This window comes from Carassius auratus, chromosome 48 (genome assembly GCF_003368295.1).
Source record: "Carassius auratus strain Wakin chromosome 48, ASM336829v1, whole genome shotgun sequence".
Taxonomy (NCBI): Eukaryota; Metazoa; Chordata; class Actinopteri; order Cypriniformes; family Cyprinidae; genus Carassius; species Carassius auratus.
In genome coordinates, this window is record NC_039290.1 from 3,343,161 (window position 1) to 3,360,396 (window position 17,236).

At 35.7% G+C, this 17,236-nt stretch overlaps 1 long non-coding RNA gene across 1 annotated transcript; it reads right to left on the minus strand.

Moving 5' to 3' along the window:
• Positions 1 to 12,495: 12,495 nt before the first annotated feature.
• LOC113065532 (uncharacterized) lies at positions 12,496 to 16,569 on the minus strand. The gene is made up of 4 exons (XR_003279052.1): positions 16,495 to 16,569; positions 16,269 to 16,399; positions 13,325 to 13,445; positions 12,496 to 13,179 (listed from the first exon to the last, which is right to left on the minus strand). It is a non-coding gene; the product is annotated as an uncharacterized LOC113065532 (long non-coding RNA).
• Between the last annotated feature and the right edge of the window lie 667 nt (positions 16,570 to 17,236).

A 17,236-nucleotide genomic window follows, 5' to 3' on the forward strand; every position in this document is an offset into this window, starting at 1 on the left:
TTTTCTGTTCATTCAAATGATTTTGCCACTTTTCTGAGAAAAGGCGTTTATTATTTAAATTACTAGTTACTTTTTCAATACCCAGGTGATTTCTGCTGCAATGTGCCCAACAAGTCTTGTCAGTTGCGATTGGGGTGCAAAATCTATAATCAGAAGTGGCATCAATCTGACATGAAAAAAAAAGTAGAAAATTTTGCAACACGAGACAAAATGGAAAAATGCATGCCGAAACAAGGAAAAGCAGCACTGCGTACAGTTTTCCAATCAATAATTCATATCTCTCACATCCAACAACTTCTGTCCTGTTTTCTGGCATCTCTTGTGTAATTTTGACATTCACATTTATGCTTTACATGCTCCAAAACCAGGCCCCATTCACTTGCCCTGTAAATGCCTCACCATAACCTTGATTTTGCTTTTTAGAAATGAGGGAAGATTTAAAATTGGGTTAATCAACATTACAAATTATATATATATAATTGGCCTATTAATTAACTTGAACCTGGAATATTCCTTCAATATTATTTTTAAACCTCAGACTGTTAGATATCCTGCTTCTCATGAAGCTCTTGTGACGAAGATTTCAGAAAGACCTGCATTCCTGTAAGCTGTATAGGATGCAAAAAATTGCATTATTTAGTTCAGAGGTGCCGGCTGGATTAATGGTAAAACTTAAGTCTGAATCAGGAATGGAGGTCCTCCTCTTTGACACAGCTCCCCTGCTCTTGTCATTACTGGGCACACTGTAACCTATAAACAACAACTTTTCATCCACTGTAATTGCTACATAATTAAACAGATGCAGTGGAAGGACCTCCAGGTAAACTTAGATTTACATTGCAGCTGTTAATGACTAAAGCTTTGATTAGCTCCTCTCTTAAGAAGATGAGGATCCCAGGCCTCTTTGTTTTGTTTTGGAGTCAAAGGAGAGCTTCATACCCACTGATGCAAGAATGAAATACAAATTTAGACGATCTTCTAATTAAGATGGGCCATTTAACAACCAAAGTGAAGCAATTTATTGAAATATTCATAGTACATTCCAAATCACTGTATGACTGTACAATTCTCTGTCCTCTAGCTTGCTTGAAATCTTCGTCAGGCTTTTAACAGGGTTCTGTATTTAGTCAATTAGAACAAATGTGCTGTAACATTGAAATGCATATGTTAATAAAGTAAGAATGTAGTAAATTAATGGACTGTTTTGCCTAAGGGCAAAATGAAGGACAGACCCCCTCACATGAGTTAATTTTTCACAACTTTGGTTATGCTTTCAACACTCTAATTGAATTTCAATGTACATTTCAACAAGTCTTTAATAAAGTAACTCTTGATGTAAATCGCACCTGATCTACTGTGAGACTGTCGCCCATTAAGAACATTCATAACATGCTCTTTCTGGATTTATCTCATCTGTGTTATTATAATTTTTGCTCAGGTTTTGTACACCAATCGGTCTAAACCAAAAAAAATTCTGTATGCTCAGAATCTCAGCTCCTAGGGCCACAGGACCCTTTGGGTAGCTGTCAGACATCACCTCCACACAGACTAATCATGTCAGAGAGGGGCATCTCCAGCCATTAGAAATTTATCAGCACATATTGCCCCCTGGAACATCATGACCATCCCCCAAAAGCCCACAATACAACAGGCCTGCCTCTTGGTCACAATGTCACATCTATTCAAATCAGCCCCTTCATTCACAAGATTGCACTTTTGTCACTCAAAATTAACAATCTCTTCCCAAATCCCCATGGAAAATTCCAAAGTCCCTATCAATGACGGCTCACTGACTCACTGTGACGCAAAGGTGCCTCATGTCCAGGATGCCGATTGTACTTTTAAACAGAAGTGTTTTAGTCAAATCTATATTCACCGTTTCCAGTAAACTCCAGAAGGTGGTCAAAACAGGATGACTGCTCGGATAGGTTCAAAAGTTTCATCAGCCTGAACTCAAAAATAGACCCTCAAACGCATCAATATCGGGTTTGAATGTACACACTGAAAGTGAGACACAATCCTCCAGATGAAGTTAGCAGGGAGACGCCTGACCCGATATTTCCTTTGCTGTTTGGTCAGGAAAGGGAAGGTTATTGTAAACCGACTTGAGAGTAAATAACCCCTACGTTTCCATAGCAAAGTCATCAACAACATGCAGAAACAAAGGACGAAAAGACAATAAATCTAATGATGGTCAATTTTTGTTAAGTTTCCAAAGTGTTTTCGAGGGAAATTCTATTTCAAAACAAAGAGGCGCCTACATTTTTCCATGGAGAAGGGGAAATCAGATGTTTCAGAGATTTCTGTGATTCTTTTTTTATTTCTTCAAGTGAATAGCCGTGTATTTTTCCTGGCAGGCCTGCCCTGTGTTGTGACACCTTGAATGGATACTGTTTGTTATTCTGTCAAGAAACTTCCAGTATTACAAAACCTGTTTTTAGGGCTCTGTAACAAGGAAGTTTCAAAGTTCAAGATGTTTGAAACTATAACTTGGCCCACACTCAAAATGCAAGTGCCATTCAGAGCATTTCGATTGTGATCTAAAGGACAAGGTTGAAACAAAATGTTGCAATTGTGAACTTCAGATGAACTACATTTAAACTGTTAAACAGACAAAAAGTAACTCATCCTAGACCCGATGGCCAAAAATAGCATGCTAGGGTTGATTTCAGATCAAAACATTGATGTGTTTGTTTGAGCCTGACACATGACCCAAGTTAAACAAAATCTGAGTTACAGACTTGATTTTGTGCAGACAAAACCAAATAAATCCAACCTCTTGTTGACTGGTTCAGTGGTCTCGCATTGCTCAGAGTAAAAATGTGAAGTTTACTAAAACAATATATATATAAATATATATATATATATATATATATATATAAATATATATATATATATATATAAATATATATATATATATATATATATAAATATATATATATATATATATATATATATATATATATATAAATTAGGGGTGTAACGGTTCACAAAATTCACGGTTCGGTTCGGTTCAATACACTGATGTCACGGTTCGGTTCGGTACGGTTCGGTACGTTTTAGATACAGCAAAAAGAAAAAATTGGCAGATAAATTTCCTTGATTTTTTTAAAAAAAAAATTATTTATTAAAACTAACAAAGTATGTGTTTTTTTTACATTGAACAATGATGGAGCTATTCTTTACCCATCTTCTATGGTGTTTTCTTAGCAGCATACTGTATAAAACAAAAATAGCTCCTTATAAAAAAAATTTTTTTAATTAAATGTAATATTGTTGTAGTGGTTATGAACAAATACAAAGATGTAACTCTTTTTATATGGAACTCTATAACTCTTTATATTTAGTGTGTTTTTACTCAATTGGTTCTCTATTTGGGCTTATGTTTTTTGGAACAAAGCAGGAATTACGGTCTGTCTGAAATGGGCTCGTGAAGGAATATTGTAATGGGGCTCAATTACATTAAGCATGTTCTTAAAACCTGCGTTTTCCACTACAGAGTAAGGTCTCATATCCGCGGCTATAACGTAAATGCACCATTCGCTGCGGTGATGTCCGTATACGGAGCCCGGGACGTCACCTGTAGGAGAAAAAAAAAGCAATCCGTGGCGACGGTTTTGCAATCCGTCCCCTCAGTTTATAAACCGTACTCACGAATTCATAAACTGTTCACTCGATTTAACAAATCGTGCCCACGGATTAACAAACCGTGCCCACGAATTTCCAATCCGTGCACTTAGATTTTGTAAACCGTACCCTCGGTTTTTGAATCCGTACCCACGAATTCATAATCCGTGCGCACGCTTTCGCAATCCGTTCCCTCGGATTTGTAAACCGTACTCACGGATTCATGCAGCAAACTCCTACGTGTTAACATACAGTTTTATTGAATATTATTATGTGGAATAGGTTTACAGCAAAGTGTCTTAAGTGATTCTCTATCAAGTGTAGTACGAGGTGGAATACAAAGATTTAATAAGAAAGATGCGCATTAAAATCTTGTTCAATTGCTGATAATCTATAATAGCACTTGATTATTATTGTGCAATAAACCTGGCATTGTGACTGACTCTGGAGTAATTTTTTCCTCTTTTGTAAGTTATTTTGGATAAAAGATTCTTATGCATAACCTGTTTAATAATATATAATAATGATACAAATAAAAATAAAGTTATTTTTTATAATTTTAATTTGTAGGCTAAATAAATGAGTACAAGACAGTAAAAATATTTGTCATAAAATAATTTGTGAATTGCTTTATTTTTAAATAACCTTTGGACAGTTTTGGAAATGCTTGTGTACAATTCTTTCTTAACATGAAGACTTATTTTTGTGATTTTATTATACTAAGCTCCACCCACCTCACCCCACCTGCCGGAGTTAGATGCATGTTTCACTGTTAAGTGTAAAATGCGTGTCAGTTTTCAAATCCGAGGGAACGGATTGCGTTTATTAATTCATGAGCACGGTTTATAAACTGAGGGGACGGATTGCAAAACCGTCGCTACGGATTGATGTTTTTTCTCTCCTACAGGTGACGTGCGGGGCTCGTAGTACCGAGCCTCCAGCGCGTACTGAGTGAGCGAGCGCCTGACTGAGTAGCCTAACATAAACATATAAGTGTGTTTTTTTTTTCTTCGGGGGTGTCAGGGGCATTGCCTGTTACGTCGTTTGGGTAATTGGGCTACCTTGTTGAACGCATAACATTATATTTCACACACCTTTTTTATTTTCCAAATTTAATTAATTAGTCCAACGAACCGTTCGGTACATAATGCGTACCGCGTACCGAACCGAAAGCCTCGTACCGAACGGTTCAATACGAATACGCGTATCTTTACACCCCTAATATAAATATATATATATATTTTTTTTTTATCTAAAGCTTATATATAATATATATCATATTAATAAATTATAAATGCATTACATGTTTGTAAACTACGATTTGTAGATTTTAGATTTTAAAACTTTTCATATGCTTTAAAAAACAATAACATTTAAAGGAGGAGGTGGAGCGCATGCCAGTACAGGATGCACGACTGTGAGCACCCTTGGCGGATTATGTAAGACACAACTGCTGTCTATTCTGATGATCACATGACAACTAGGGATGTCAAATTTCGATTATTTCCATGATCGATCGTCGTTTAAATTAACGATCAATTAATCGATTAATCGTTAACCATAATACTGCAAAATGCGTCTATTGCAGGCACGCAGTCAGCGGTATGACAGGATGTGCAAAAGCCACACACACACACAAAACGCTTTCTCACTTGAATTAAAGAGGTTTTAGTCTGAATAAAATGCTAGTAGCAGGATTATAAAATGAATAGATGCGATTATGATCATTTGATAAAATGAAGAGAGCGCGCCATACTTTTGAGGTCATTTTACTTTGTTGACAGTTTCCAATCCCGCACGGAGAACGCTGAACGCGCATCTTTAAATGGTTTTGTGGTGCTCGTTGTTGTATTTTAAAGCACAATTGCAATGTTTTCAACTGACATTATTGTATAAAATTATCCGAAATGTGGAGCGCGTGTGACTGCGCTGCACATTAAGTGAACTACATCGGCGCTGCTGCACCAAAACACAGTTGCTCACATTAATTTGATCCTGCTGGATTCTGTCCTAGAAAATGTCAGATTTTTAAAAATCCGGCATACAGCGCATTAGATCGTGACAGTGCATGCGTGCAGACGAGGATGAGCGAGCGCGGCTTTGGCTAGATTTATTTGGAGGTTATTGCTCATGTCTCATTCGGCACAAATCGAAATGTTTCCATATTCGCAATGTATTTGAATGTTAAACTATTATTTATAATGTAAACTAGGCTTGTACTTAACACGCATTCGCATATAGACGGAAAAGATGATCCTCTTCATATGAGCAAAAACGTCCTTGGCATAACAGCAGAGTGGACCGGTATAATACGGTCTATTTAAACTGAATGCTCCAGGAATGTGTCGGTCACAGCGCCTATTAATCGCTGTTTTGAATCCAGCAATTATTTATTTAGAAATTATAAGATCTGATTATGACAAGTGTGGTATAAAAGCTTTGTTTATTAGAGGAATAATAGGTTAACTGGAAATGTTACATCGCGACCATGCTTTTGGACCCCATAGTCTTCATTTACGCGGCTTTGTTCTGGTTTGCCGGTTGGTCACGAATTTCCACAAATTCAGTATATTTAGGCATTGTTTCTCTTCCTAAATCTTCATAGTCTAACCCTCTAATTTCCCAGGTTTAGTTTATTATCTTTCGCTTTTAATAACTGTTTTCGCATCTCTTACTGTGGTAAACATGGGAAGGGAAATTAAAGATTTCATGAATTAAGAATTCGTTCGATTTATTAATTTGTTCCCTTATTTCACTTAAATCATGGGTTATTTAGGGAACAAAATTAATGAAACATGGACAATTGCCACATTAATAATTCGTAGGAATGAATTAACAAGTTGTAGGCATGAACAGACTACCTGTCCTGTCACTGTGTCCCGCAGCCCTGCAAAGCGCACGATATAAAACAGTTATCTGATGAAATGATAAGTAACTACATTTCTATTGCATTTAATGTTGAATAACTTTTATGTTGTTTCTATTTTAATGTACTTTAAAGTTTAAATCACATTAAAAGCTTAATTTGTACATTGTGAATGAATGATGATGCTTTTATATATCGTCACCGTCACTCACAGCCGCTCGCACGTGTTGAGTGCGCATGAGCCGCACGCAGCCCAACATTGAATCGGTTAACCGACCATCCATAGCCTTAATCGATTGCATCTCTTATCGACAATTAATCGATCATCGATTAATCGTTGACATCCCTAATGACAACCCATCAGAGCTGGGAGGAACTGCACCAGGGCCAGGAAAAGCAGAGCTCACAACTCTAGGCTGTTTATGTGCCACGAGAGAAACTCTTCCGTCCAGACACCACAAGCTGGTCTGGGATGCATCCAGTTAGGGATGCATCCTTCGTAATAATTTGGTGACGGCAAAAGGCACCCATCTTGACCCCCTGCTGAAGAAAGAGAGGGCCCTGGTTTGTTGAGAGGGTGTGAAAGCAACTGCATGACACTCTTAGTTGGTGGAGGACAAACTCCTTTGGAATTCATCCACCACAGAAAAGGCTTCATATGAAGCAGCCCCAGGGGCAGCAAGGGACAGGCCAATGCCAAGAGAGCCAGGAGTCTGGGACATGTGCTCACTGAATGGCCTAGCTTGATTCAGGCCAAACACGTTGTGATACCGGAAATCCACGCAGGAACCAAAAGAGCCAATGAATTGTTGTGATTCCATATGGGTTTCTGTCAATCGGTCCACCTAAGGGGTGTTCCCATTGCGTCACAGCTTGAGTGAACCCTATGAAGGAGAACTGATGTGTTGCTAAATAGTTTAGTGGAAACTGTGACACATTTTGTCAGGTCCAAAAGAACAGCATTTATTCAAAACAGAACTTTTTTTTTTTTTTTGCTGTTACTGTTACTTTTCATCAATTTAAATGTGTCCATGCTCAATGAAGTATTCGTTTCTTTACAAAAATAAATCTCACTGTCCCCATACTTTTGAATGGTGGTGTATAAAATTCTGTTTGGTGATGCTAATGACTCAGAAATCACACACTCCACCTTCAACCTCTTTTCCAAGAAGATATGGCCAGTAAAAAGTAGGCAGATTTTTTATCACGCTAATACATGAGCAAACAGAAGAGTCTTTACCGTGTGTCGTATGTGAGGCGCTGTACAGCTTACGTGGCTTTTGGTATCTCAGAGTCATGATTATTCAGAGGTAATATTTTATCTTAGCAGTTTACAGAGCTTTGTTTGCCATTCTTTCAAGCAGGTGATAAAAGAGCAGCCTTGGCATGCTGGCTCTGATTATGATCTAATTGTTAACATTCAGTGTGCCTTATTATCAATCTGGTGCCTTACGATGAGCAGTTAGAGCTTTGTTAGTGTTGGCAGAAGGCTCTGAGAGAGCGATTCTGCTACCGGTGGTGCATTACAGAAGTACTAGTTAGCACTAAGGTGGCATGAGAGGAGCCCCTGCCGCCAACGACAACAACAACAGCAACAACAAACAAGAATTCATGGCAAGCGTTTATTATCTGGTTTAATTGCTCATCATCTGGAGGATCTGACAGTTGTGGTTAATGAGAGAGAGAGGAGAGGCGCAGGCTGTTGGCAGAGGGGTTCATGACAAAGAGGATGCTGGGAGAAGAGGAGGGAGAGTGGGGGAGTTTGACACCGAGATCTGGAGCAACTCGTTCCAGTCGAACAGAAGCAGTGGATATAAGCAAAATCATTTTCTAATCAAAATATTAGTCAGAAAAAGCCTTGGCTTTAGTTCAGCTGATTTCTTTGGAAGTCTGATTAACCTGGATGTCATTAACACACAATCACAAAGAGGAATCGGGCCTACACTAATCAGATGGCTAACACATACAGGATATCAGAAAACTGAACCCCTTCCTAAAGATCTCATCTGGGCTACAGGCCTGGACACAGTTCAAAAATGGGACCTCCCAGACACTGCGACTTCACACACGTCACGTGCATAACAGGTTCAAACTGACAAGAACAAGGCCTTGGTGAGCTATAATGCTTCACATACTGCAAACATAGACTGCTTAATGGACTTTAACTGACAAGACCAGGAAAAAACAAATGCAATATTTGTCAACTAAATCTAAACTTCCAAACTAAACCTGTCAGCTGCGGAAGTCTGTCTATCTTGCTAACTGTAGCATACCTGTCACAGTCAGCAAAGATGATGGAAAACTGTAAATAGATGAAGGATAGATACGCTAAACAGGACTTTTAAAGCCCAGCTGATTGTGTGTGATTTATTTTTACCATAAAAACATAAACAAAACAAAAAAATCTTACCAACGCCAAAACTTTGAAAGGTAGTGTTAGTGGTGTTGAGCAGTGAAAATGTAACTAGTGAAAAAGTTTAGATTTTTGTATTTTTCTATTAGAAATTACTTTATTAGCAACTATTAACAATCTAACTGGGAAAAATAAATATAATTCTTAAATGTTTCTTATTTATTTGGCATCAACATTTTTCTTTGTTTTTAATTAAAAAAAAAAAATTGTATAACCAAGTTTAAATTATATTTGTAATATCAAATTTTCTTTGTGGTCTCAAACTTAAAGCCTGCAGTTATCTTATAAAATAAAATGAAGTCCATTATATGTCTTGGGCTATTTTTGGAACTGCTATGTATGATACTCAAATGGGAAGTTGCAAATTAGGCTTAATGCACAAGCATAAATAGATGTTACGTTAATCTTCATTATAAAATGGTATATGCAGGACATTTTGCGAGAGCAAATGGGCCTCTCTTCATACACTAATAAAAAAAGACTTTTTCAATAATTTCATATTAAATGAAATGATATTATATAAACATTGTAATCAACAGCAAATTGAGGATGAAGAAAACTGCTTCATCAGTGTTAACTTACTGGTAGAGGCAACAATGGCAATAGAGAAGACCCTCCCAAAAACCACTGGATCTAAACTCATTCACAAATATCCCATTAAGAAACTCTGGCACTGCAGAAACACAGCGTATGCCTGCATTCTGCCCACTGCTGCAGATCTGCATTCACACACATGGGAATCATTAGGGCGTATAAGTTGGCGAGTGTCCCTAGAAACCAGCTACATCTGTTTATGTTTACCTTCACGCTCCTACCAGCTAATGCCATGAGTACATCTGCTACTGTGCAACGAAGCTGTGGTTACATGCATGGTTGACCCATGATTCTGTAATTGCCCAGCAAGTAAGATAAAGAGTCAGAGCGTAACCACCAAAGCCTTCCCTTCCAGAGCCTCTTTCCTCTGCCAGCTCTTGTCCTCTTGTGGAAAGCTCATTGCTGAACTGGTTCAACAAATTGAGCTGCAATAGTAACACTGCTTTTACAAACCAGAGCAAGAAATACACCGTAAAAGAAAAAAAAAAATCCACCCATTTCAACTTAAATAGCTCAGTTACTACCTTAAATTTATAATCAAATTGGTTGTAGAAGTCAATTTAAATTAAAGTTTAAATCAAGTTAAATTTCATATAACTTAAAATTGCTCAACTCATTTTGATGAGTAAATGTAAAAAAAAAAAAAAAAAAAAAAAAAACAGGTTGCCATGATTTACTAATCTTATTTTTTTACAATGTACTCATGATTTTTATATATATATATATATATATATATATATATATATATATATATATATATATATATATATATATATATATATATAAGTGTGTGTGTGTGTGTGTGTGTGTGTGTGTGTGTGTGCGTAACACAGACCAAAAGTAATTTAAAACACATTTAAAGCAAAATGCTTTTTTTCTATTTTTTTCAAAGATTCCCTTTATTTCTCTGAAGTCAAAGGAGAACATTATAAATGTTTGTTACTGTAAATATTTATGAAAATTGTTATTGTTTCAACTGTAATCAAATTAAATTAGAATATATTTCGAAATGTACAAATATATACAATTTAAATGTATATAGAAATAAAAAACTAACACTAACTGATTTTTCTTTGTGAATTTGGTTATTATTAGTAGTAGTAGTACAAAGGAGGACTATAATAAATCTCAAATATATATATATATATATATATATATATATATATATATATATATATATATATATATATATATATATATATATATAAACACTACAAGAACAAAGTTTTGTTAATGTGTTTAGCTCATTATCGTTATCAATTGTGACAATTAAAAACATCTCTGAAAGCAATGCAAAATTTAACCAGTGTGTGGTTTCAAACATCTCACAGATGTGCAACTCAAGGAGGGGGGCATGAAAAGAATTTTTAAGCCTACACAAACAATAAAATGCCTCAGAACAGCCACATGAAAGACTTAAGATGCTGGTGTACTTTGTGCTGTTATTGTGTTTCCTGTTCACAACTGCATGCAACAGATGCCAAAGAAAATTCTGGCAGCGTGGCCCCCCTCTGACCCCCTGGGTGAGAATTACACTGTGACAGCGTGCAAAGCACTAGAGGACACAATATCCAACGCATACAAATGTGCTCTTGTTTTGTCATTTAATACAGAACACATACGGTTAGACACTAACAAGATGAGGATGAGAAAGGGTGTTCTTTGGATTGCTCAAATATCGAGACTGTAATCACAATACATTTTATGAGTATCATTTGAGAAGAATATCTTGCCTGGGTTACATTAAAATGACCTGCCCTGGGAAATTGCGTAGTAAAGGCAAATTAACTAACCTCACATCTGAGGTTGTTTTCCCACTAAATCTAAGAGTGTTCATCAACGCATAGTATTTATGTCTTATCAAAAAAAAAAATTAAGCACAAAATGTAAGTCATGTATATGCATAAAACGTATATATATGCGTTTTGAACAACTGACACGGACCTCAAAATGCTAAGTTTTAGACAAGTTGCTCACTGCCTTGGAGTGACCTGGGATCTTTCGCAAAAGCCAAACATTAAACAACACTGACCTCTTCTGGCTATTCCTCATACTGCCACTGAGAGCTAGTCCACATCTACTGTATAGCTAGAACTCAAGAGACCAAAATGTACACTTAAAAATTACAGCAAAAAAAAAAACATGAAAGGAATTAGCAAGAAAGCATCTCTGGTTCACATCATGATCATTCAGAACACAAACTAAGCATGGGTTCTAGTTAAAAATATCAATCATAAGATTATCTGTCTTTTGTTTTATTTTCCCACAAAGAAACCTGCACTATTTAACATACCTATATATCTATATATACACCTAATCTATGTAAGCTATAATGCACAGAAAATATTCCATTAATATGTACAAAACAATCAGATTAGCAGCAAATTGAACACTGCAACAATATTACAGAAATATTACTGAGGCAATTTTTACTAGTATGAATAATTTAGACACAAGATGTACCTGTTAAATATCTAAATATTTAACTAATTAAAAGAGTGATTTAATTGTGTTCAGTCTTTTATTTTGTATTATTATTATTACGATTTATTAAAAGTATATCAAGCTAACAAATTACAATAGGTTTACTTTTTTGTTTCATTGTGTAGAGCAGCTTACAGTAATCAGTACTGTATGTTTTTTTTAAAATAATGTAATTTTTGTGTATGTAGAATAATTATTAACCGACCTATCTGATATAAAGCGATATGAATGTTTTGACTGACCAATTAGAATAGAGTATCTCTGTTAGGAGAGAGTTGCTTAGTAAATAAACCATCTTTACAACTCTGAAAAAAAATATAAACAATCATACACTGCAAAAGATGAAAGAAATTGTACTAAAGGCACTATAGTATTGCATTATGCTGAAGGAAATAAAGTAGAGAGCCAAGAATTTTGCTTCATCTGCTCAACGGCCAGGCACTTTCTGTCTTTCAGTGAAGCGACAGGGATAGTTACTGCACAACCTGAGAATTAGCACCAATTTTTTTTTATTCTAGACACCACATTTATTCCTGTGACGTGACACACACAGCTGAGGGAGCTCTGAGACAGTAGCTTGTATTTAAATGGCACGACAAACACAGTTTTAGATGTAATCATTCCTCACATGTGATGGCTTGTCAGCGGAGAAGATGCATGGGTCCACTTGACTGTTGTGTTGTAAATCCCAGTCTGAGTGAAAATGGTGCTTAAATGTGTAGCTGTATTTCAAACTGTGATTACAACCGTTGTGATTAATGGACAACCATCAGTAATAGTGTTGTTTGGAAAATCACTGACTGATTTGACTGACTGTGCGGTTGGTACCTGCATATCCATCCGTTCTGCACTGCAGCCCCTCACAGTCAATGATGCACAGATCAACTTCTCCAGAGATCTTTGTTGTGCTTTAGACCGTAAAGTGTAGCTGTAAATAGGTGGCTACTATCTCCGTTGATGATGTACTAAGTGCATCAGATGTTTGGAGTTGTTGGATTTGTACTGAGGTTATACTGGATTCTTCTTCTGCTGTCTGTGATGCTGTAGACATCTCTGGTTGCACAGGAGGGGTAAACTCTTTGTTGTAATAATCAGGAACTTCTAGCTTGTCTGTTATCCCCTCGGGTGAAAGTGTTGTCACATTAGCTTCTTGTGCGTCATCATGTGTTAAAATCGAGGTGTGATTTTAACATATCTGAAAAACAATTGTAGCAATTTGTAGTTTTAAATACCTGATTGAGGACTCAGACAGTCGAAAAGTAAATGACCTAAACATGGCAAGCTGTTTTGTTTTTTTTAACACCTTGAAGTGATTCAGGAATATTTTGACAGACACTAACCTGAACAAAGGGATTTTTCCATGGTCCAGTGCATTTTCTGATTTGTCTCTTTAAAGGTGAGAATAGCATCTATCTTGTTGAAATTTTGCTGAAGTTTTTCACCTGACTGATCGATGCACTCCTAAAAAATACCAAATTATAATCAAAATTCAAAAGTCATTATTTGAAAGCTCTAAAAGGCAAAACTATTTACATATGAAATTGCTTTATATTAGGAAACAAATTATATATATATATATATATATATATATATATATATATATATATATATATATATATATACAAACATATACACACATACACACACACACACACAAACACATACAGTATGTATAAAATAATATACTATTTGTATTGCAGACACTTAAAAAAAAATGTTTTTTTAATTAAATAAAATAAAAATTCACAGTTTTTCTATTTCAATATTTGTAATTTATGTAATTAATTTTCAGCAGCCATTACTCCAGTCTCCAATGTCATGATCCTTCAGAAATACTTTGAATTAGCTGATTTGGTACTTAAGAAACTTCTTAGCAATTTTGAAATTTTCTTTGATGAATATAAAGATTAAAAAGACTGCACATTTGAAATAAACAAAAAATCATTTGAAATACCTTTACTGTCATATTTGATCAATTAAGCCATCATTGCTGAATAAAAGTATTGATTTCTTTCAAAAGGTCCTTTGAGGTCCAGTAATGTGTATATATTTAAACTATACACGTCTAACCTTTTTCTGTTGAATATGGGATGTGGGAATGATGAGCTGCACAAAGTCATTTGTCTCTGACCACTAGAATTTGTCAGTCTGTTCCACAATAACAGAGCTTACACGCTATTCATAGACATGCAACACTGTGTCTTTTTAGATGACGAATTGTTCACTGAAAGAAACGCGCAGAATGGCTAGCCAATTCAAATATGTAAGATATGAAAAAATAAAGATGTGCTTAGATATATCTAGGGCTGCAACTAACGATTATTTTTACGATTAATCGATTAATCGGTTTATGTACTTATATTTTAGTTTTTTCCATTTTTTCCCCAAGTAAATTATTAATAAAGGGTCTTTATCATTCAGCATAGATTTTTAAGAGATTTTAACCATTTTGCATTGTCATATCCTCATCAAAAATATACCTGGAGTTGTTTTATTATGTTAGTAATCCTTTGTCGAACTCTTCTGCAATCAAAACACTGATCCATACTCTAGCAAAATTCACAAGGAGATTTCAAATATTGTTTTCACCATGGCAGTCCTTAGAGCTCCTAAAGTAGTTTAACATCCCAAACAAAGCTTAAGGAATCTTTGAGAACATATTTTCACGAAGTATAAGGATAAAACAGAATAAAATTGCAGTGCATTGTATTTTATTATTTACTGGGAAAAAGCTTTATAGCTTATGCTGTGAAATTGTAAACAATCCTTCGAAAAAAAGTGCCAATGGTATGAAACCTGAATGGAACTCACAATTTAAAAGTAAAATCCATCAGAAGGTTGTCCAGAAAAAAAAATTGGGACACACACAAAAAACCTGCTGTGTGAAAAAGAGCAGTGAATACTTAGAAAAGAAGTGCATTTTAAATCTACTCAAACATTTACCTCTCTCATTCAGTCATAATTAGGCTGCAAGTATGAATTATGAACTGGTAAACGACAAACTGATCACATAACATGTTTGTAAAGCTTTAAATGTTAACTGTTAAAAAGCAATGTTATCAGCTTTTACGACTAAACATTTGCAAACAACCTTGTACTGGAGAATCTGCACAAATAAAATTCTTAGGGGCCGTTCACATATCGCACCTAAAAACGCGTGGAAAACGCTAGTCGCGCCGCTTTCTCCTTCTTTCCAAAGCGCTCGGGCAGAAGCGCCCCTGAGGCGTCTGCCTTTGCTAAGCAACCATGACGTGCCCTCTCCATGAAGACCCGGAAATTTCAGCAAAGGATAAATGGATGCGGTGTGGACGCGCCTGGAAAAACGGGCGCATCGCACCGCGTGCGTGTGGCGACCGCGTCGCTTCCATAATGAGCGTGCATACTGCGCGCCTACATAGGAAATAACGAACTTGAGCACGCAAAAGACACGATATGTGAACGGCCCCTTAAACAGTTCAGTAGTGCAGAGTTTACAGGTTACTCTTCATTTTAAAGGCTCAAAGTAAAGTACTCCCACTTCCCGCTGAATGCTGCAGAGACGCTGTTCGGGAAGCACGTGACATAAAACGAGGCCAGCTATTGGCTATTCGCTACTTCACCTGCTGTACTGGCTGAGTAAAACCTCCGGTGGCTCATTACTGCCACACTTTGGTCACCGCAGATTTGAAATATGCACGAAATGAGCCGCTTATGGCAAATAAAAATTATTTAGCGACGAATCGATTACTAAATTAGTTGACAACTATTTTAATAATCGATTTTAATCGATTAAATCGATTCGTTGTTTCAGCTCTAGATATATCCATAATAACAAACTGTTTGGACAGGCCACTTCCATGCTGTAAGCATAATGGCCACTGACCAGTTTGACAGGAAAAGAAATGTCCTTCAGATTTGAAAACCTAAAAAAAAAAAAAATTGACTTTTAATAAAAATAAATCTCCTGCTATAATATTTATAGCACACAATGGATTAAATGAGAGGTTTACGGACAATTCTTTAGCCAGTTTGGATATTTTTTAACTCAAGCACAAAGCCAAAAATACACTATTCAATTACATACCATTAGGTGGCACAGTTTAGTAAATAATTCTAGTTCAAGCAGGATCAGAAAATTTAACAAGGGCTTTCAGTTGCAAACATGCAAAAGAAAATGACAAAATACTCCTCAAATTGAAAATAATGAATACCTCCTTTTCCTTTTGGTATATAAAAGATGCATGTGTGTTCTGTTGCTAAATGATTTCACATTTTCACAGCCACAAACTGACAGCACAGTATTACCTGCACTTAAGATGGTGTCTTCTCCCCTGAACTGTTATGTTTGGTTTATGCATTTCAACATTTACTCGAATAAAACTGGACTCCTCCAAAGCCACCACCAGACTCCCTCTCAAGGCCAGAGACCAGTCGAACTGATTGGACAAATCATTTGAGGAACATTCCACATCATAAACAGTTCATTCAACTGTTCATAACCTCACATATCTACACATTTATTCAAAATTACCTCATTATTCCAGTTATCCACAGGGATCTCTCTGGTAACCAACACCAAAAAAAAAAAAAAACTGAAAAATCCCTACAAAATGTTAATGTAGTTCTGAGATACAGTGAAAAAAAGGGTAAGATGTTTATATTAGCAACTCATTGCAGAAGCAAATATGTTTCAGTGATGAACAAGGACCAAACCCACTGAAATGAGCAAGAGACTTATAAAACTAGTACACAGAACATATTTTGCAATATCTTTGTTACATATTATTTAAATGTTTTTTTTTTTTTTTCTGTCTTACTGTGTGACATATGGGCTTCTTAAAGTAATTTGATTAAATATAATATTATCATTATATTCGTATTTTTATATACTATTCAAATATTTTAGAATGTTTCAAGTTATCATTTTGTGCAACATGCTTGAGAGAACATGCTATCACTTCTGTTATAAAAATTATTTTGTTCATTTATCAACATCAAATTCATTATTTAAGATGCTTAATATGCAATCTTAATCAAAATTGAAACTGTCGTTATTAAAAACTACTTCTAGAATACCAGCACAATAACAGTATTTCCTGAAAGGAATAATATCACTACATTCCAGTAAGATGTTTTACAGACCGAAAACTCTGTCATAAAGTTCAAAAAGGGGATCTTAACCAAATAATAAAGAATAATCTGTCAGTCTTATCTTACAATTAGTATAAATGACATATCAATTACCTAAAAGTGTAAAATATGTAATGTGGATA